Here is a 23,919-nt window from a genome sequence, read left to right on the forward strand (position 1 = left end):
TTTTGTAATTTTGCTCATATAATTCCTGACTTTCCTTTGGTAGATGGATTTCCAAATATTTTATACTTTCTACATTTGTTTGGAATGGAATTTGTCTTTGTATCTCTTGCTGTTCCATTTTGTTGGTGATGTATAAAAATGCTGAGTATTTATATGAATTTATTTTATATACAGCAACATTGCTAAAGTTGTGAATTATTTCTAATAACTTTTTATTAGAATCTCTGTGGTATTCTAAGTATACCATCATATCATCTGCAAAGAGTGATAGTTTGATTTCCTCCTTACCTACTCTAATTCTTTATTCTCTTTCTTGGCTCTTATTGCCAAGGCTAACATTTCTAATACAATATTGAATTATAATGGTGATAGTGGCCAACCTTGTTTCACTCCTGATCTTACTGGGAAAGGTTCCAGTTTATCTCCATTGCATATTATGGTTACTGAAGGTCGTAAATACATGATCCTGATTATTCTAAGGAATAGTCCATTTATTCCTATACTCTCAAGTGGTTTTAGTAGGAATGGATGTTGGATTTTGTCAAATGCTTTTTCTGCATCTATTGAGATGATCATATGGTTTTTATTAATTTGATTATTAGTATTGTCAATTATACTAATAGTTTTCCTAATATTAAACCAACCCTGCATGCCTGTTATAAATCCTACTTGATCATAATGTATTATCCAGGGGATGATTTTCTGAAGTCTTTTTGCTATATCTTATTTAAGATTTTAGCATCAATATTCATTAAGGAAATTGGTCTATAGTTTTCTTTCTTAGTTTTCGATCTACCTGGTTTAGGTATCAGTTCCATGTCTGGGTCATAAAAGGAATATTGCAGGACTCCACACCCTATTTTTTCAAATAGTTTATATAACATTGGGGCTAGTTGTTCTTTAAAGGTTTGGTAGAATTCACATGTAAATCCATCTGGTCCTGGGGATTTATTCTTCCCGGAGTTGATTAATAGATTGTTCTATTTCTTTTTTCTGAAATGGGACTATTTAAGCAATTTGTCTCCTCCTCTGTTAATCTAGGAAGCCTATATTTTTTGAAGGAAGTCATCCATTTCACTTAAGTTATCAAATTTATTGGCATAAAGTTGGGCAAAGTAACTCATTATTTCTCTAATGTCCTCTTCATTGGGGGAAAGAACCCCCATTTCATTTGTAAGACTAACAATTTGACTTTCCTCTTTCCTTTTTCTGGTCAGATTTACCAAAGGTTTATCTATTTTATTGGCTTTTTTCATAAAATCAACTCTTGGATTTATTTCTTAATTCAATAGTTTTTTTGGTTTTTTTTTTAACTTTCAATATTATTGATTTCTCCTTTAAATTTTTGTATTTCAAGTTTGATTTTTGGTTGGGGGTTTTTAATTTGGTCTTTTTCTAGCTTTTAAAGTTGCAGGCCCAATTCATTAATCTTCTCTTTCTCTATTTTGTTCAAATAAGCCTCTAAAGATATAAAATTTCCCCTTATTACTGCTTTAGCTGCATCCTACACATTTGGGTATGATGTCTCATCATTGTCATTATCTTGGGTGAAATTATTAATTGTTTCTATAATTTGCTTTTTCACCCAGTCATTCTTTAAGATGATTTTATTCAGTTTCCAATTACTTTTTGGTTTATTTACACCCAACTTCTTACTGAGTGTAGCTTTTATTGCATTGTGATCTGAGAAGAAGGCATTTATTATTTCTGCCTTTCTGCATTTAATTTTTGTATAGGATCCATGAACTGCTGAGAAGAAAGTATATTCCTTTCTATTGCCATTCAGTTTTCTCCATAGGTCTATCATACCTAGTTTTTCTAATGTCCTATTGACTTTACTAATTTCTTTCTTATTTGTTTTGTGGTTTGATTTGTCTAAATCTGAGAGTGCAAGGTTGAGATCTCCCACTATTATAGTTTTACTGTCTATTTCTTCTTGCAACTCTCTTAACTTTTCCTTTAGAAAGTTAGATGCTATATAACTTGTGCATATATGTTCAGTATTGATATGGCTTCATTATTTATGCTACCTTTTAGCAGAATATAATTTCCTTCCTTGTCTCTTTTAATTAGATCAACTTCTGCTTTTGCTTGATCTGAGATAAGGATGGCTACCCCTGCTTTTTTGGCTTTACCTGAAGCATAATAGATTCTGCTCCAACCTTTTACCTTTACTCTGTATGTATCTCCCTGCTTTAAGGGTGTTTCCTGTAAACAACATATTGTAGGGTTCTGACTTTTCATCCAGTCTGCTATCCATCTCCGTTTCATGGGAGCGTTAATTCCATTAACATTTGCAGTTAAAATTACTAATTCTGTATTTCCTGCCATCATCTTATCCCCAGATTATGCGTTTTCCCTTGACCCCCCTGAACCCCTTCCTCAATATTTAATTTAAAGACCCCATTTGTGACATGCAGCCCTCCCTTTTTTAGTATCCCTTCCCCCTCCTTCCAAGTCCCTTCCCTTATTCTCCTTTTCCTTTTCCCTTTTCCTCTCCCCCCTTTTAATGAGGTGAGAGAGAATTCTCTGAAAAACAAATAGGTCAATTATTTACTCTTTGAGCCTCTTCTGATGAGAGTAAGATTCACACAATATTTCTCCCCCTCTCTAAATTCCCTCAGATATGGTATATTTTTTATGCCTCTTCCTGGGATGTAGTTTCCCTCTTTTTATCACTCCTTCCCCTTTTTCTGATACTATCCCCTTCCCTTTACTACACCCCCCTTTTTTATATCAGTAAAATCAAATTATCTATGTGGACTTTCTATACATCCACAACAGGGATACAGTTTTCAAGGGTTCTGTGTACCTTTTTCTGTTTCTCTTCAGTCTTGTGGATGTAGATCAAATTTTTTGTTTAAGTCTGTTTTTTTTTTTTTTTCTTAGAAACATATGGAATTCCTCTATTTCATTGAATGACCATCTTCTTCCATGGAAAAAAAAATGCTAAACTTAGCTCGGTAGTTTATTCTTGGATGCAATCCTTGATCTTTTGCCTTTTGGAATATCAGGTTCCAGGCCCTTCGATCTTTTAATATGGAGGCAGCCAGATCTTGAGTGACCCTTATTGTGGCCTTGGTATTTAAATCGAATTGGTGAATTCTTTCGACGCCTATTTTCCCTTCTGTTTCTATTACCTCTGGACAGTTCTCTTTGATGATTTCCTGTAAAATATAATCTAGGCTCTTTTTTTGGTCATAGTTTTCAGGAAGTTGAATGATCCTCAGATTATTTCTCCTAGATCTATTTTCCAGGTCTATAGATTTTCCCCGTAAGTATTTGACGTTATTCTCCAGCTTTTCTTTTTTTTTTTTTTTTTTTTTTTGTTTTGTTTTGTTTGACTGATTCTTGGGTTCTCAATGAATCATTCATTTGTATTTGATCTGTCCTGATTTTTAAGGAGTTATTTTCTTCATTCACAGTTTTTAGTTCTTTTTGTATATGCCCAATTGTGTTTTCAAATGAATTATTTTGCTCTATTGAATTTTTTTTCCATTTCCCTAATTTTTTTTAGAGAATTATTTTCTTTTTCCAATTCAGAAATCTTATTTTCTTGAGACTTTTTTATCTTTTCCAAATCAGAAATCCTACTTTCCTTTGATTTTTTAACCTTTTCTAATTCACAAATTTTGTTTCCCTGCATCTCCTGTGAATTCTTTATTTTTTTCCAACTCCAATTTCAGAATGTTGTTATTCTCTATCATAGCTTCTCTTTCCTTTTCTAATTTTTCTTCAAACTCTCTTAATTTTTAATAGTTTCTTATAGGAGAGAGTTATTTGATGGGGGGCAGGTATCGCTCCCCTTTAGGCTGTTATCTGCTGACTCTCTACTATTAATTTTCTTGGGGTTGGATACCCGCTCTTTCTTTGTATAGAAGGAATCAATAGTTCTTCTTGGCTTTTTACTCATATTTTAAAAATCTTTTGGGGTCTGTCCTTGGGGTAAGAAGTTTATTTATTTGTTTCTTTACCAGCTTCCTGCCAGACCAGATGGATGAAGTGGCTCCTGCACCTGAGCTAAGAGAGAGCTCTGGGAGAGAGTTCCCCACCCCCTCCCTGGAAGTGCCTCAGAGGTGATTAGCAGGGCTGTGCTTTGAGGGTGCTGTGTGTCCTAGCGACTTCCCTGAGGTTTAAGACTGAACAATAAAGGCGACACAAAGACCAGCCTATGTGTCCCATTTAGTATGGATGTCAGCAGCTGATGTGAGAAGCCCTTGCGCTCAAACTGGAAGTGTCTTCCCAGAAACTGTGGTCCCTATTTCAAAGGTTCTGCTTCTCTGGGATTTACGTGGCTGAGTTCCACAGCCTCCAGCCGAGCAAGGCACTATATGTTACCTTTGGCCATGTCCTCCCGCTTTTCAATCTCTTAACTACCCCCAGGTGAAAGCCCAGACAGCCTAAGTTGGCCACACCCACAGTGCTGAGATCTGCTGAGTCACTTCTGGGTTTGGGTGGTTCTAGTATCTGACTTTATATTTTAAAGTGGCTTGATTTCTCTTCTGAACTGCTGTTTTATAACCAGAGAAGAGCTAACAGCCTGTGCCAGATTCTTCTATCTCAGGGGCTTCTCTGATCCCACTCCCCAGCCTAGTCGGCACAGTGTGCTAGCACCCAACTGTCTGTGCTGGCTTCTTTTTTTTTCCTCCCCTATGAGCAGACCTTTTCTTTTGAAACTCCAGTTTCTCTCCAGCTGGTAAGTCTTGCTTCCAGTCCTTGTGGTTTCTATCTGTCCAGCGTTATTTTTGCGGTTGATTTAACTAATTGGTATTGAGGGAAATGGGAGCTCACAAAATCGAGTGTATCTTCTTAGCCATTTTGGCTCCTCCTCTGCTTTTTTTTTTTTTTTTTCTTAGAAACAAATGGAATTTCTCTGTTTCATTAAACGACCATCTTCTTCCCTGGAAGAAAATGCGAAACTTAGCTGGGTAGTATATTCTAGGTTGCAATCCTTGATCTTTTGCCTTTTGGAATATCAGGTTCCACGCCCTTTGATTTTTTAATGTGGAGGCAGCCAGATCTTGAGTGACATTTATTGTGGCACCTTGGTTTTTAAATTGTTTTTTTCTAGCTGCTTTCAATATGGTTTCCTTTGTTTTGTACTTCTGCAGCTTAGCCCCAATGTTCCATGGTGTTCTTGTTTTAGGGTCTTTTTCAGAAGGTGTTTGATGAATTCTTTCCAACGCCTATTTTCCCTACTGTTTCTATTATCTCTGGAAAGTTCTCTTTAATGGTTTCCTGTAAAATAGAATCTAGGCTCTTTTTTTGATCATAGTTTTCGTGAAGTCGAATGATCCTCAGATTATCTCTCCTAGATCTATTTTCCAGGTCTATGTATTTTCCCAGTAAGTATTTGTCGTTATTCTCTAGCTTTTCTTTTTTTTTTTTTTTTTCGTTTTGTTTGACTGATTCTTGGGTTCTCAATGAATCATTCATTTCTGTTTGTTCCATTCTGATTTTTAATGAGTTATTTTCTTCATTCACATTTTTTAGTTCTTTTTGTATATGCTCAATTGAGTTTTTAAATGAATTATTTTGCTCTATTGAATTTGTTTCCATTTCCCTAATTTTTTTAGAGAATTATTTTCTTTTTCCAATTCAGAAATCCTACATTCTTGAGACTTTTTTTATCTTTTCCAATTCAGAAATCCTTCTTTCCTGTGATTTTTTAACCTTTTCTAATTCACAAATTTTGTTTCCCTTCACCTTCTGTAAATTCTTTATTTTTTCCAACTCAAATTTCAGGAAATTGTTATTCTCTATTGTAGCTTCTCTTTCCTTTTCCCATTTTTCTTCAAACTCTCTTAACTTTTTAATAGTCTCTTCTAGGATAGAGTTATGTTATAGGAGGCAGGTATCACTCCCCTTTAGGCTGTTATCTGCTGACTCTCTGCTGTTAACTTCCTAGGTGTTGTAGAACTGCTCTTTCTCTGTGTAGAAGGAATCAATGGTTCTCTTCAGCTTTTTACTCATTGTTAAAAATCTTTTGGGGTCTGTCCTTTGGGTAAGAAGTTTATTTATTTACTTATTTACCAGATTCCTCCCATACCGGATGGATGCAGCGGCTCCTGTGCCTGATCTAAGAGATAGCTCTGTGAGAGAGTTCCCCTCCCCCTCCCTGGAAATGCCTCAGAGGATATATGGCTGCACTGTGAGAGTTGCCCAGTGAAGGACCCTGCTGTGTGTCCTAGTGACTTCCCTGAGGTTTAAGACTGAACAGTAAAAGTGACACAAAGCCCAGCCAATGTGTCCTGTGAGGTGTGGATATCAGCAGCTGATGTGAAAAACCCCTGCACTCAAAACTGGAATTGTCTGCCCAGATACTGCAGTCCCTACTTCAAAGTTTCTGCTTCTCTGTGAATTCTGTGGCTGTTAGAGTTCCATGGCCTCAGGCTAAGTCTGGCCCTATGTGGATTAGATGTTGCTTCGGGCTGTGTCCTCACTGTTCAAGCTCTTAACTACTACAAGATGAAGCCCCAGACAGCAGAAGGAGGCTTCACAGCCATGCCACAATCTGTTAAGTCACTTCCCAGATTGGGGTGGTTCTAGGATCTAGCTTTATATTTTAAAGTGTGTTGATTTCTCTTTCTAAACTGCTGTTTTATAAGCAGAGAAGATCTAACAACCTGTTTCAGATTCCTCTATCTCAGTGGCTTCTATGATCCCAGAGTTCTCCCTAGCCCAATTGGTACAGTGTGCTAGCACCTAGTCTTCCATGCTGGCCTTTTTTATTCCTCTCCTTGGAACTGACCTTTTCTGTAGAGACTCCAGATTCTCTTCAGCTGGTAAGTAGTGCTTTTAATCCTTGTGGTTGCTATCAGTCCATGGTTATTTTTGAGGCTGATTTAACTAATTGGTAATGAGGGAAGAAGGGAGCTTACAAATTCACGTGTATCTTCTCTGCCATCTTGGCTCTGCCCCTGGTCATGTTTTAAAGAACAATAATATTTCATAACATTCTTATACCACAATTTATGCAACCATTCTCCCATTGATGGACATCCATTCCTTTTCCAGTTTCTAGCTACTACAAAAAAGGGCTTCCACAAACATTTTGTCACATACAGGTCCCTTTTCCTTCTTTAGTACTTCTTTGGGATATAAACCCAGTAGTAGCACTATTGGATCAAAGGGTATACATAATTTGATGACTTTTTGGGCATAATTCCATATTGCTTTTCAGAATGGTTGAATTCGTTCACAACTCCACCAACAATGCATCAGTGTCCTAGTTTTCCCATATCCCCTCCAACATTCATCATTATTTTTTCCTGTCATTTTAGCCAATCTGACAGGTGAGTAGGGGTATTTCAGAGTTGTCTCAATTTGCATTTCTCTGATCAATAGTGATTTGCAATACTCTTTCATATGAGTGTAAATAGTTTCAATTTCATCATCTGAAAATTGTCTGTTCATATCCTTTGACCATTCATCAATTGGAGAATAGCTTTCTTATAAATTATAAATTTCTTATTTCTTATAAATTTCTTATAAATTAGAGTCAGTTCTCTCTATATATTTGGAAATGAGGCCTTTATCAGTACCTTTAACTACAAAAATGTTTTCCCAGTTTGTTACTTCCTTTCTAAAGTTGTTTGCATTAGCTGTTTTTACAAAAGTTTTTTTAATTTGATGTAATCAAAATTTTCTATTATGTGATCAATGATGATTCTACTTCTTCTTTGGTCACAAATTCCTTCCTCCTCCACAATTCTGAGAGGCAAACTATCCTATGTTCCTCTAATTTATTTATGATCTTGTTCTTTATGCCTAAATCATGGACCCATTCTGATCTTATCTTGCTATATGGTGTTAAGGTGGGTTCATGCCTAATTTCTGCCATATTGATTTCCCAGCAGTTTTTTTTTTCAAATACTGAATTCTTATCCCAAAAGTTGGGATCTTTGGGTTTGTCAAACACTAGATTGCTACAGTTGTTCACTATTTTGTCCTGTGAATCTAACTTATTCCACTGATCAACTAGTCTATTTCTTAGTCAATACCAAATGGTTTTGGTGACTGCTGCTTTATAATATAGTTTTAGATCAGGTACAGCTAGGCTACCTTCATTTGATTTTTTTCCATTAATTCCCTTGAAATTCTTGACCTTTTGTTATTCCATATGAATATTGTTATTTTTTTTCCTAGGTCATTAAAATAGTTTCTTGGGAGTCTGATGGGTATAGCACTAAATAAATAGATTAATTTAGGAATGTTGTCATCATTATTATATTCGCTCAGCCTATCCAAGAGCACTTAATGTCTTTCCAATTATTTAAATCTGACTTTATTTTTGTGGCAAGTGTTTTGTAATTTTGCTCATTTAATTCCTGACTTTCCTTTGGTAGATAGATTCCCAACTGTCTTATACTATGGACAATTATTTTGAATGGAATTTCTCCTTGTATCTCTTGCTGTTGGAATTTGTTGGTGATGTATAAAATTGCTTAGGATTTATGTGGATTTATTTTGTACCTTGAAACTTTGCTAAAGTTGTGAATTATTTCTAATAGCTTTTTAATTTAATATCTGTGGTTTTCTAAGTATACCATCATATCATCTGCAAAGAGTGATAGTTTGATTTCCCCCTTACCTATTCTAATTCCTTTAATCTCTTTCTCGACTCTTATTGCCAAGGTTAGCATTTCTAATACAATATTGAATAGTAATGGTGATAGTGGGCAACCTTCTTTAACTCTTGATCTTACTGGGAAAGGTTCCAATTTGTCCCCATTATATATGATGCTCCGGACTATTTTAAGGAATAGTTCATTTATTCCTATATTCTCAAGTGTTTTTCTTGGGAATGGATTTTGGATTTTGTCAAATGCTTTTTCTGCATAAAGAAAATAAAATTAAAGCAAATCTGAGGTACTACTTCACATCTATTAGTTTGTCTAATATGACAGAAAATGAAAATAGCAAATGTTAGCAGCTATGTGGGAAAATTGAAACACCAAATTACTGTTGATGAAGTTTGGACTGTTCCAGTCACTGTGCAAAGCAATTTAGAAATATTCCTAGAAGGCTATAAATCTGTTCATACCCTTTTACACAGTAATACCACTTAGTAGGAGATTTGTGTCACAAAACATTAAAAAAGGATGAGGAAAAGGATGCCTAAATAGAGAAATACAATATAATATATACATATACACACCTATCTCTATATCACCATCAATTGGAGAATGGCTGAACAAGTTATGGTATATAACTGTATTAGAATACTATCATGCTATAAGGAAGCATAAACATAATGCCATTATGGAAAAAAAAACACAAAGAAAACGTGAAGTTACCGGGTTGATGAAATGTGAAGCAAGCAAAATTAAGATCCTAACCAATTTCACAGGAAGTGCAATAAAAAATGCTATCCATCTCTAAAGAAAGAATAGATGAAGGCTGAATGCAAATTGAAGCATGCTATTTTTTTTTCATTTTTTCCCTTTTTAATTTGTGTTCTCTCTTACAAAACAATTCACATGGAAATATGCCTTTCATGACTACATAGCGATATCAAAAATTTTGTTGCTTTGATTTAGGAAAATGAATTAGCAGGAAGGAAGCAAAATTAGAATTCAATTTTTAAAATGTTTAAAATTATTTTTATAAGTGATTGGAAAATATTTTTAAAAGACCAATTGACATGACTAGTGAAACCTGCATACCAAAATTTCTCTTTGCTGCCAATGAATTATAAGTATTTTCTAATGCAATTAAGTTTAATATTATCTCTAGGGTTGGATAAGGCATAAACTAAACTAGAACTAAGGAATAGGTGAATGGATTCAAAAGAAGTGGAGTAGCAAAAGCAGGGATTAAAGAATTTAAAGGACTCTATTCAGAACATTGGACAAAATGTTAAAAACTAATGTTGATATGTAAAATGAATGATCTCTATTTCAAAATGATTGATAGACTACATAGATTTGATGTCCTGGATAAAAAAGATAAATCCTTAAATTATGACTGTATTCTATTTTGTACTTTGGAGGTCCAAAATCAAAGACCTTTTAAGAGAATAGTATGAAATAAAAAGACTCTCACATACTGAATTATTAGATTTCAAAAATAAAAAAAAAAATCATTTAAATACATTTCCTTGAGGTAAAATTTGACTTGATGAATAGCACTACTCTAGAATATTTCATTCAATTCCACAAGTGTTTTTAACCATATATTACATATAAGGCTCCATACTAACCTTTGCAGGTAGTCTGTTTGTACTGGACTTGTAATTCTACTGGAAGAGAAGTTGTGGATGAGGAAATCTACACCAATGATGCAGGTCTGTGCCTTATGAAGCAAATGGTATTGTTTGAGAATTGCCTGAAACACCGAAAGATTAAGTGACATACCCAGAGTTACATGGTCAGTATCTTTATGAAACAGGATTTGGAAGAGGATCTGAGGTTGACTCTCTATTCTGATATCATGCTGTCTTCAAGTACCAATATTAATAGGCTAAAATGAAACAATTGTTGCCTTCAAAGTGTTTAATAACTACCAGCAAAGAAGGATGCTGGGGTAAATAGTGGCAAATTGTAATGGAGTTATCAGCATAAAGCAAACATACAATATAGAAATCATTGGCTAATAGACACTTAGGATTTATTTTTATCTATCAAAATTCACTTATTTATGTCTCAGGTTGATACTTTATGTCTTTGTTGATAATCTTGTCATCTTAATTTTTATAGTTTCAGAGTTCAGCATCTGTCTTTGTCCTAGAACTTTCTTTTATTTTGTTTCTGGTGTTTGCTTTTTTTTTTTTTTTCTTCTGTTTTTATGTTTGAAGTTTTCCAGAGAAGGTCTATTCAAAAGAAAGATTGTATGAGTTTATCATAAAAGCATATGTGAGGATACAACCAAACAGAATCTCAAGATGAGAAAAAGTCAATTTCATACCATTTAAGAAAAAAAAATGTAATATACTTTCATGATTTAGCAAGTGTTTGCTTGGATTTCTTTTTCAGTTTTTATGGCCCAAATATTTTTCACCCAGTAGCCCAATTTCTTCTGATAGACATATTTGAATGCAGCCAAGTTTGTTCTCAGGTGATAGGGATAAAATGTATGGATTATAAGAAACACTTCCCATTCTGTTTAACCCTGATTATACTTTCAGTCAAAGTACAGTGTTGAGCTCTCAAAATCAAAGATATTTGACAACTATGGGGGTATTTTAAAACAGGGAAATAATGAAGTTACAGCAATACACACCACACACACTATACTACTAACACACATGCACAATTTCACAGACACACCCACACCCACACCCACACCCACACATAAATAAATAAATAAATATATATATATATATATATATATACATATATATATATATATATATATATATATGTATTTGTTGAAGAATGGTCAAACAGCTACTTAACTGCATTTTCAAAACTAAGAGATGAATATATATATTGATATTGATATTGATATAATGGAAATCCTGGTCATTTCAGGACAGAAACTATTCTATGTCAAGGATACTTGAGTGGGGAAGAATAGTAAGGTATGCTTTTTACATCTTTCAAAATATTTTTTTAACTGTTAAATGGAGTAATAATCTAATTAGAAAACAGGAAACAGGGAGGACAGAGCCAAGAAGGCAGAGAAGACACACATGAATTTCTAAGCTCTCTCTTACCCTTAATACCAAGTATTTAATTCAGACTCAAAATTAGCGCTGGGCTGGTAGAAACCATGAAGATTAGAAACACAACAACTTACCAGCCAAAGAGAATCTGGAATTTTGTCAGAAAAGGTCAGTCCTGAGGGGTAGAGAAAAAGACTGGCACAAGCAGTGATAGAACTAGGCTAGCATATTGTTGAAATCAGCTGGGGAGGCCTCTGGGATTAGAGAAGCTACAAAGACAGAGGACTGTGGTACTGTGATATAGGCTGATTTCTGTACTCTGCTTGCAAAACAGCAGATCAGCAGAGAAATCAAGCCACTAAAAAAAAAAAAAAAACCAAAACAAAACACACACACACACCAGAAACTGCTTCTAGCAACCCCAAACCAGAAGTGAATCAGCACAGATCACAGTGCAGCTGCAGTTGCCTTCTACTGTTTCTACTGTTCTGGGCTTTCCCCTGGGTCAGTTAAGAATCTGCAAGGCAGTGGGACACAGCCCAGGACAGCCTTTAAACTCACAGTGCAGGGCTCTGCCTGAGGCAGTGGAACTTCCACAGCAGCGAAACTTTTGCAGTAGCAACTGTGCTTCCCAGGGCAGAGACAGTTCCAGTCTGTGTGCTGGGGCTATTTGCTGATCAATTGTTAATATCCACACCCCCATGGGGGGCTTTTCCCTGGGGTTGTGACACTTTAACTGTTCAGCCTCTAGCTAAGGGCATTTGCTAGGCCACACAGTGGGGGTTCTTCAGTGGGCACTCCCACAGCCCAGGTTGGGGGGGGGGGACTCTCTCCCAGAGCACCTTTGTACCTTTGCAGCCCATTCACAAGACAACTGCCATCCAAACTATCACTGTTCTGCAGAGGAAGCTGGTAACCTCCTTACCCTGAAGGCAGACCTCATAGATTTTTAAAAATGAGTAAAAAAAATAAAGAGAATTATTGACAGCTTCTATACAGAAAAAGAGCAGGTTTCCAACCCTGAGGAGACTAACAGCAGACATTTTCCAGATAATACCCGAAAGGGAATGTTACTTGGCCCCCATCACATAATTCTCTTCTAGTAGAGACTATAAAAGACCTGAAAAGAAAGTTAGAAGAAAAATGGGCAAAAGAAAGAGAAGTTATTCTAGAGAGTAAGAATGTCCTGAAATTTGAATTGGAAAAGATAATGAATTCACAGGAAATGCAGGGAAACAAAATTTATGAATTAGAAAAGGTTAAAAAATCACAGGAAAGTAGGTTCTGTGAATACGAAAAGATAAAGAATTCCCAAGAGAGTAGGATTGGTAAATTGGAAAAAGAAAATAACTCACTAAAAGAAAAAAAAAATAGTGAAATGGAAAAAAAAATTCCATAGAGCAAAATAACTCATTTAAAAACTCAATTGGACATATACAAAAAGAAATAAAAATAAATAAATGAAGAAAATAACTCATTAAAAATCAGGACTCTGAACAAATAGAAATAAATGATTCATTGAGATATCAAAAATCAGTCAAACAAAACCAAAATAAATATATATATATATATATATATATATATATATATATATAAATCTGGAGAATTACATCAAATATTTACTGGGAAAATTGACAAACATAGATAATACGTATAGGAGAGATAATCTGAGGATTATTGGACTTCCTGAAAATTATGATGAAAAAAAGAGCCTAGATTCTATTTTATAGGAAATCATCTAAGCATACTGCCAAGAGGTAATAGAACCAGAAGATAACATAGGCATTGAAAGAATTCAATGAACACCTTCTGAGAAAGATCCTTAAACAAAACAAAAACAAACAAACAAAACAAACAAACAAACAAAAAACTCCAAGGAATATTGTGGCCAAGCTGCATAACTATGAGACTAAGGAAAAAGTATTGCAAGCAACCAGGAAAAAACAATTCAAATATTGAGGTGCCACAATAAGGATCACTCAAGATCTGTCTGCATCCACATTAAAGGATCAAAGGGCCTGGAATCTGATATTCAGAAAGGTAAAAGAACATGGAATGCAGCCAAGAATAAACTATCCAGCTAAGTTTAGCATTTTCTTCCATGGAAGAAGATGGACATTTAATGAAACAGATGAATTTCATTTGTTTCTAAGAAAAAAAAAAAAAAAAAGGCCAGATCTAAACAAAACATTTGATCTCCAAACGCAGGACTCAAGAGGAGAAAAAGGTAAAAGGAACTCTTGAGAACTGTATTTCTGTTGTACTTATACATTAAGACTATATGTATAATTTGATTTTAATGATATAACAGAAAAAAGGAGGGAAGTAGAAATGGAAAGGTGACAGTGTCAGAAAAAGGGAAAAGAGGAGATAAAAAGAGGGAAACTACATCCCACAAAGAGGCAAAAAAAAAAAACCTTATCATATCTGAGGGAAGTTAGAGAGGGAGAAGAACATTGTGTGAACCTTACTCTTATCAAAATTGTCTCAAAGAGAATATAACTGACATATTGCTTTACAAAAAATTCTCTCTCACCTCACTGAAAAGGGAGAGAGGAAAATGGAAAAGAAAAAGAACAATAAGGAAGGGAACAAGAAAGGGAAAAGGATATAAAGGGAGGAGGGAGGGATACAAAAGAGGGAGAGCTGTGGGATGCAAATGGGGCTCCTAAGTTTAATATGGGAAAAGGGGTTCAGGGGGCAAGGGAAAAAACATAATCTGGAGATAATATGATGGCAGGAAAAACAGAATTAGTAATTTCAACTGTAAATGTGAATGCGAAGAACTCTTCCATTAAGTGCAAAAGGATAGCAGACTGGATCAAAAGTCAGAACCCTAGAATATGTTGTTTACAGGAAACACAATTAAAACAGGGAGATACAGGGTAAAGATAAAAGGAGTAGAATCTGTTATGCTTCAAATGAAGAAAAAAAAGCAAGGGTAGCCATTCTTATCTCAGATCAAGCAAAAGCAAAAATTAATCTAATTAAAAGAGATAAGGAAGGAAACTATATCTTGGTAAAGGGTAGCATAGACAATGAAGCCATATCAATACTAAACATATAGGCACCAAGTGGTATAGCATCTAACTTCCTAAAGGAGAAGTTAAGAGCATTGCAAGAAGAAATAACAAAACTATAATAGTGGGAGATCTCAACCTTGCACTCTGAGAATTAGATAAATCAAACCACAAAAACAAATAAGAAAGACATAAAAACAAATAAGAAAGAAGTTAAAGAGGTAAATAGAATATTCGAAAAATTAGGTATGGTAGATTTTTGGAGAAAACTGAATGGTGATAGAAAGTTTTCAGCAGTTCATGGAACGTTTGAGAAATTGACCATATATTAGGACATAAAGATCTCAAAATTAAATGCAGTAAGGCAGACATAGTAAATCCTTTCTTCTCAGATCACAATGCAATAAAAACTACATTCAACAAGAAGTTAGTGATAAATAGAACAAAAAGTAATTGGAAACTAAATAAGGTCATTTTATTTTTTTATTTTTTTTATTTATTTTTTATTCATTTTTCCAAATTATCCCCTCCCTCCCTCCACTCCCTCCCCCCGATGGCAGGTAATCCCATACACTTTACATGTGTTACAATATAACCTAGATACAATATATGTGTGTAAATATCATTTTCTTGTTGCACATTAATTATTAGCTTCCGAAGGTATAAGTAACCTGGGTAGATAGACAGTAGTGCTAACAATTTACATTCACTTCCCAGTGTTCCTTCTCTGGGTATAGTTATTTCTGTCCATCATTGATCAACTGGAAGTGAGTTGGATCTTCTTTATGTTGAAGATTTCCACTTCCATCAGAATACATCCTCATACAGTATTGTTGTTGAAGTGTATAGTGATCTTCTGGTTCTGCTCATTTCACTCAGCAACAGTTGATTTAAGTCTCTCCAAGCCTCTCTGTATTCCTTCTGCTGGTCATTTCTTACAGAGCAATAATATTCCATAACCTTCATATACCACAATTTACCCAACCGTTCTCCAATTGATGGACATCCATTCAACTTCCAGTTTCTAGCTACCACAAAAAGAGCTGCCACAAACATTTTGGCACATACAGGTCCCTTTCTGCTCTTTAGTATTTTTTGGGATATAATCCCAATAACAGCAATGCTGGGTCAAAGGGTATGCACAGTTTGACAACTTTTTGGGCATAGTTCCAAATTGCTCTCCAGAATAGCTGGATTCTTTCACAACTCCACCAACAATTTATTAGTGTCCCACTTTTCCCACATCCCCTCCAACATTCATCATTGTTTGTTCCTGTCATCTTAGCCAATCTGACAGGTGTGTAGTGGTATCTCAGAGTGGTCTTAATTTGCATTTCTCTGATCAGTAGTAATTTGGAACACTCTTTCATATGAGTGGAAATAGTTTCAATTTCATCATCTGAGAACTGTCTGTTCATATCCCTTGACCATTTATCAATTGGAGAATGGTTTGGTTTCCTATAAATCAGGGTCAGTTCTCTATATATTTTGGAAATGAAATCTTTGTCAGAACCTTTGTTTTTAAAAATATTTTCCCAGGGGCGGAGCCAAGATGGCGGAGAGGAAACACACGACTCAGTGAACGTCCTCACTCCCTCACAACCAATTAGATAAATTAAGTCTCAAAATTAGCTCAGGATTGATAGATACCACAAGGACTGGAAGCACGACTTACCAGCTGAAGAGAATCTGGAGTTTCAACAGGAAAGGTCAGTTCTCAGGGGAGGAATAAGAAAGACCAGCACAGACGGTGGGGTAGGGGCACACTGCGCCCATTGCGCTGGGAGGGGCTCTGGGATCAGAGAAGCCACTGAGGTAAAGGAATCTGGCACAGGCTGTTAGCTCTTCTCTGCTAATTATTTAGCAGTTCAGAAGAGAAAGCCAAAATATTTTAAAACTCAGATTAGATTTTCCCCGGACCCTGGGGGTGACTCAGGCACAGATCTAGGCACCAGGGGGTGTGGCCTCAGCTACCTCCTGAGAATAGTTAAGAGACTGACAAGTGGGTGGATACGGCCCAAGGCAACACACACTGCCTAGCTTAGCTGGAGGGAGTGGAACTCAGCTCCAGGAAGTCCCAGAGAAGCGGAACCTTTGAACTAGGGACCGCGGTTTCTGGCAGACACTTCCAGTTTGAGCGCAGGGGCTTCTTACGTCACCTGCTGCAGACACCCACTCCCCACCCGGACACATAGCCTGGGCTTCCTGCAGTCTTCACTATTCTACACCCTCAAAGCACAGCAGTGCTAATCACCTCTGAGGCGCTTCCAGGGAGGGGGTGGGGAACTCTGTCCCAGAGCTCTCTCTTAGCGCGGGCGCAGGGGCCGCTGCATCCATCCGGTCTGGGAGGAAGCTGGTAAAGAAGTAAATAATTTCCTACACCAGAGACAGACCCCAAAAGATTTTTTTTAAGTATGAGCAAAAAAGCTAGAAAAACCATAGATTCCTTCTATACAGAGAAAGAGCGGGTGTCCAACCCCGAGGAAGTTGACAGCAGAGAATCAGATAACAACCTAAAGGGGAACGATTCCTGCCCCCCATCACATAACTCTCCCCTAGAAGAAGCTCTTAAGAAATTGAGGGAGATCGAAGAAAAATGGGGCAAGGAAAGGGAAGTTATGATAGAGAATAACAATGTCCTGAAATTGGAGTTGGAAAAAATAAAGAATTCACAGGAGATGCAGGGAAACAAAATTAGTGAATTAGAAAAGGTTAAAAAAACACAGGAAAGTAGGATATCTGAATTGGAAAAGATAAAAAAGTCTCAAGAAAATAGAATTTCTGAATTGGAAAAAGAAAATAATTCTCAAAAAAAAAAAATTAGGGAAATGGAAAAAAAACTCAATAGAGCAAAATAATTCATTTAAAAACGAAATTGGGCATTTACAAAAAGAACTAAAAACTGTGAAAGAAGAAAATAACTCCTTAAAAGTCAGGATGGAACAAATAGAAATGAATGACTCACAGAGAACCCAAGAATCAGTCAAACAAAACAAAAAAAATGAGAAGCTGGAGAACAACGTCAAATACTTACTGGGAAAATCTATAGACCTGGAAAATAGATCTAGGAGAGATAATCTGCGGATTATTGGACTTCCTGAAAACTATGACCAAAAAAAGAGCCTAGATTCTATTTTACAGGAAATTATCAAAGAGAACTGTCCAGAGATAATAGAAACAGAAGGGAAAATAGATGTGGAAAGAATTCATCGAACTCCTTCTGAAATAGACCCTAAAAAAAGAACACCACGGAATATTGTGGCTAAGCTGCAGAATTACCACACAAAGGAGAAAATCCTGCAAGCAGCTAGAAAAAAACAATTTAAATACCAAGGTGCCACAATAAGGGTCACCCAAGATCTGGCTGCCTCCACATTAAAAGATAGAAGGGCCTGGAACCTGATATTCCGAAAGGCAAAAGATCAAGGACTGCAACCAAGAATGAACTACCCAGCTAAGTTTAGCATCTTTTTCCATGGAAGAAGATGGTCATTCAATGAAACAGAGGAATTCTATATGTTTCTAAGAAAAAAACCAGACTTAAACAAAAAATTTGATCTACATCCACAAGACTGAAGAGAAACAGAAAAAGGTACACAGAACCCTTGAGAACTGTAACTTTGTTGTGGGTATATAAAAAATACTCAAGGATAATTTGATTTTACTGATATAAAAGAAAAAAAGGGGGGTGTGGTAAAGGGAATGAGGTCGGTTCAGAAAAAGGGGAAGGAGTGATAAAAAGAGGGAAACTACATCCCAGGAAGAGACATAGAAAATACACCATATCTGAGGGAACTTAGTGAGGGGGAGAATCATTGTGTGAATCTTACTCTCATCAGAAGAGGCTCAAAGAGTAAATAATTAACATATTTGTTTTTCAGAGAATTTTCTCTCACCTCATTAAAAGGAGGGAGAGGAAAAGGGGAAAGGAAAAGGAGAATAAGTGAAGGGACTTGGAGGGAGGGGGGAGGGATCCTAAAAAAAAAAAAAAAAAAAGAGGGAGGGTTGCGCGTCACAAGGGGGGTCTGTAAATTAAATATCGGGGAGGGGGATCAGGGGGGTCAAGGGAAAAAAGTATAATCTGGGGATAATACGATGGCAGGAAATACAGAATTAGTAATTTTAACTGTAAATGTAAATGGGATGAACGATCCCATCAAACGGAGACGGATAGCAGATTGGATCAAAAAGCAGAACCCTACAATATGTTGTCTACAGGAAACACACTTAAAGCAGGGAGATACATACAGAGTAAAGGTAAAAGGTTGGAACAGAGCTTATTATGCTTCAGGTAAAGCCAAAAAAGCAGGGGTAGCTATCCTTATCTCAGATCAAGCAAAAGCAGAAGTAGATCTCGTTAAAAAAGATAAGGAAGGAAACTATATCCTGCTGAAAGGTAGCATAAATAATGAAGCCATATCAATACTAAACATATATGCACCAAGTGGTATAGCATCTAACTTTCTAAAGGAAAAGTTAAGAGAACTGCAAGAAGAAATAGACAGTAAAACTATAATAGTGGGAGATCTCAACCTTGCACTCTCAGATTTAGACAAATCAAACCACAAAACAAACAAGAAAGAAATTAAAAAAGTAAATAGAACATTAGAAAAACTAGGTATGATAGACCTTTGGAGAAAACTGAATGGCAATAGGAAGGAATATACTTTCTTCTCAGCAGTTCATGGATCCTATACAAAAATTGACCATATATTAGGACATAAAGATCTCAAAATTAAATGTAGGAAGGCAGAAATAATAAATGCCTTCTTCTCAGATCACAATGCAATAAAAGCTACATTCAGTAAAAAGTTAGGGGTAAATAGACCAAAAAGTAATTGGAAACTGAATAATCTCATCTTAAAGAATGACTGGGTGAAAGAGCAAATTATAGAAACAATTAACAATTTCACCCAAGATAATGATAATGATGAGACATCATATCAAAATCTTTGGGATGCAGCTAAAGCAGTAATAAGGGGAAATTTTATATCTTTAGAGGCTTATTTGAAGAAAATTGAGAAAGAGAAGATTAACGAATTGGGCTTACAACTTAAAAGGCTAGAAAAAGACCAAATTATAAACCCCCAACCAAAAATTAAACTCGAAATACAAAAATTAAAAGGAGAAATCAATAAAATTGAAAGTAAAAAAACTATTGAATTAATAAATAAAACCAAGAGTTGGTTTTATGAAAAAGCCAATAAAATAGATAAACCTTTGGTAAATTTGATCAAAAAAAAGAAAGAGGAAAATCAAATTGATAGTCTTACAAATGAAAAGGGGGATCTTTCCACCAATGAAGAGGAAATTAGAGAAATAATAAGGAGTTACTTTGCCCAACTTTATGCCAATAAATTTGATAACTTAAGTGAAATGGATGACTTTCTCCAAAAATATAGGCTCCCTAGATTAACAGAGGAGGAGATAAATTGCTTGAATAGTCCCATTTCAGAAAAAGAAATAGAACAAGCTATTAATCAACTCCCCAGGAAAAAATCCCCAGGGCCAGATGGATTCACATGTGAATTCTACCAAACATTTAAAGAACAATTAGCCCCAATGTTATATAAATTATTTGAAAAAATAGGGGATGAAGGAGTCCTACCAAACTCCTTTTATGACACAGACATGGTACTGATACCTAAACCTGGTAGATCGAAAACTGAGAAAGAAAATTATAGACCAATCTCCTTAATGAATATTGATGCTAAAATCTTAAATAAGATATTAGCAAAAAGACTTCAGAAAATCATCTCCAAGATAATACACTATGATCAAGTAGGATTTATTCCAGGAATGCAAGGCTGGTTTAATATTAGGAAAACTATTAATATAATTGACCATATTAATAATCAAATTAATAAGAACCATATGATCATCTCAATAGATGCAGAAAAAGCATTTGACAAAATCCAACATCCATTCCTACTAAAAACTCTTGAGAGTATAGGAATAAATGGATTATTCCTTAGAATAATCAGGAGTATATATTTAAGACCGTCAGTAAGCATAATATGCAATAGAAATAAACTGCAACCTTTCCCAGTAAGATCAGGAGTGAAACAAGGTTGCCCACTATCACCATTACTATTCAATATAGTACTAGAAACGCTAGCCTCGGCAATAAGAGCCGAGAAAGAGATTCAAGGAATTAGAGTAGGAAATGAGGAAATCAAACTATCACTTTTTGCAGATGACATGATGGTATACTTAGAGAACCCCAAAGACTCTGCTAAAAAGCTACTAGAAATAATTCAAAATTTCAGCAAAGTGGCAGGATACAAAATAAATCCACATAAATCCTCGGCATTTTTATATATCACTAACAAAATGCAACAGCAAGAGATACAAAGAGAAATTCCATTCCAAACAAATGTTGAGAGTATAAAATATTTGGGAATCCATCTACCAAAGAAAAGTCAGGAATTATATGAGAAAAATTACAAAACACTTGCCACAAAAATAAAGTCAGATTTAAATAATTGGAAAGACATTCAGTGCTCTTGGATAGGCCGAGCGAATATAATAAAGATGACAATACTCCCCAAACTAATCTATTTATTTAGTGCTATACCAATCAGACTCCCAAGAAACTATTTTAATGACCTAGAAAAAATAACAACAAAATTCATATGGAAGAATAAAAGGTCAAGAATTGCAAGGGAACTAATGAAAAAAAACTCAGAGGAAGGTGGTCTAAGTGTACCTGATCTAAAGCTATATTATATAGCAGCAGTCACCAAAACCATTTGGTATTGGCTAAGAAATAGACCGGTAGATCAGTGGAACAGATTAGATACAAAGGACAAAAAAGGGTACATCTATAGCAATCTAATCTTTGACAAACCCAAAGATTCCAACATTAGGGATAAAAATTCATTATTCGGAAAAAACTGTTGGGAAAACTGGAAATTAGTATGGCAGAAATTAGATATGGATCCACACTTAACACCATATACCAAGATAAGATCAAAATGGGTCCATGATTTAGGCATAAAGAGGGAGATAATAAATAGATTAGAGGAACAGAGGATAATCTACCTCTCAGACTTGTGGAGGAGGAAGGAATTTATGACCAGAGGAGAACTAGAGATCATTATTGATCACAAAATAGAAGATTTTGATTACATCAAACTAAAAAGTTTCTGTACAAATAATACTAATGCAAACAAGATTAGAAGGGAAGTAACAAATTGGGAAAATATTTTTAAAAACAAAGGTTCTGACAAAGGTCTCATTTCCAAAATATATAGAGAACTGACCCAAATTTATAAGAAACCGAACCATTCTCCAATTGATAAATGGTCAAAGGATATGAACAGACAATTCTCAGAGGAAGAAATTGAAACTATATCCACTCACATGAAAGAGTGTTCCAAATCACTACTGATCAGAGAAATGCAAATTAAGACCACTCTGAGATACCACTACACACCTGTCAGATTGGCTAAGATGACAGGAACAAATAATGACAAATGTTGGAAGGGATGTGGGAAAACTGGGACACTAATACATTGCTGGTGGAGTTGTGAAAGAATCCAGCCATTCTGGAGAGCAATCTGGAATTATGCCCAAAAAGTTATCAAACTGTGCATACCCTTTGACCCAGCAGCGCTACTACTGGGCTTATATCCCAAAGAAATACTAAAGAGCGGAAAGAGACATATATGTGCCAAAATGTTTGTGGCAGCTCTTTTTGTTGTAGCTAGAAACTGGAGGATGAATGGATGTCCATCAGTTGGAGAATGGTTGGGTAAATTGTGGTATATGAAGGTTATGGAATATTATTGCTCGGTAAGAAATGACCAGCAGGAGGAATATAGAGAGGTCTGGAGAGACTTAAATCAACTGATGCTGAGTGAAATGAGCAGAACCAGAAGATCACTGTACACTTCAACAACAATACTGTATGGGGATGTATTCTGATGGAAGTGGAAATCTTCAACATAAAGAAGATCCAACTCACTTCCAGTTGATCAATGATGGACAGAGGTTGCTGCACCCAGAGAAGAAACACTGGGAGGGGAATGAAAATTGTTAGCACTAATATCTGTCTGCCCAGGTTGCATGTACCTTCGGATTCTAATGTTTATTGTGCAACAAGAAAGTGATATTCGCACACATGTATTGTACCTAGACTATATTGTAACACATGTAAAATGTATGGTATTGCCTGTCGTCGGGGGGAGGGAATAGAGGGAGGGGGGGTAAATTGGAAAAATGAATACAAGGGATAATATTATAAAATATATATATATATATAATTAAAAAAAAAAAATAAAAGGAAAAAAAAAATATTTTCCCAATTTGTTACTTCCCTTCTAATCTTGTTTGCATTAGTATTGTTTGTACAGAAACTTTTTAGTTTCATGTAATCAAAATATTCTATTTTGTGATCAATAATGATCTCTAGTTCTCCTCTGGTTATAAATTCCTTCCTCCTCCACAGGTCTGAGAGGTAGACTATTTTCTGTTCCTCTAATCTATTTATGATCTCATTCTTTATGCCTAAATCATGGACCCATTTTGATCTTATCTTGGTATATGGTGTTAAGTGTGGATCCATTTCTAGTTTCTGCCATACTAACTTCCAGGTTTCCCAACAGTTTTCTTTCAAATAATGAATTTTTATCACTAATGTTGGTATCTTTGGGTTTATCAAAGATTAGATTGCTATAGATGTACCCTTTTTTGTCCTTTGTATCTAATCTGTTCCACTGATCTACTGGTCTATTTCTTAGCCAATACCAAATGGTTTTGGTGACTGCTGCTATATAATATAGCTTTAGATCAGGTACACCTAGACCACCTTCATCTGACTTTCATTTTTCATTTTGCAATTCTCGACCTTTTATTCTTCCATATGAATTTTGTTGTTATTTTTTCTAGGTCATTAAAATAGTTTCTTGGGAGTCTGATTGGTATAGCAATAAATAAATAGATTAGTTTGGGTAGTATTGTCATCTTTATTATATTCGCTCGGCCTATCCAAGAGCAATGAATGTCTTTCCAATTATTTAAATCTGACTTTATTTTTGTGGCAAAAGTTTCGCAATTTTTCTCATATAATTCCTGATTATTCTTTGGTAGATGGATTCCCAAATATGTTATACTCTCAAAATTTGTTTGGAATGGAATTTTTCTTTGTATATCTTGCTGTTGCATTTTGTTGGTGATATATAAAAATGCTGAGGATTTATGTGGATTTATTTTGTTTCCTGCAACTTTGGTAAATTTCTGAATTATTTCTAATAGCTTTTTAGCAGCCTTTTGGGTTCTCTAAGTATA

This window comes from Sminthopsis crassicaudata, chromosome 1, assembly GCF_048593235.1.
Source record: "Sminthopsis crassicaudata isolate SCR6 chromosome 1, ASM4859323v1, whole genome shotgun sequence".
In the NCBI taxonomy this organism is placed as follows: domain Eukaryota; kingdom Metazoa; phylum Chordata; class Mammalia; order Dasyuromorphia; family Dasyuridae; genus Sminthopsis; species Sminthopsis crassicaudata.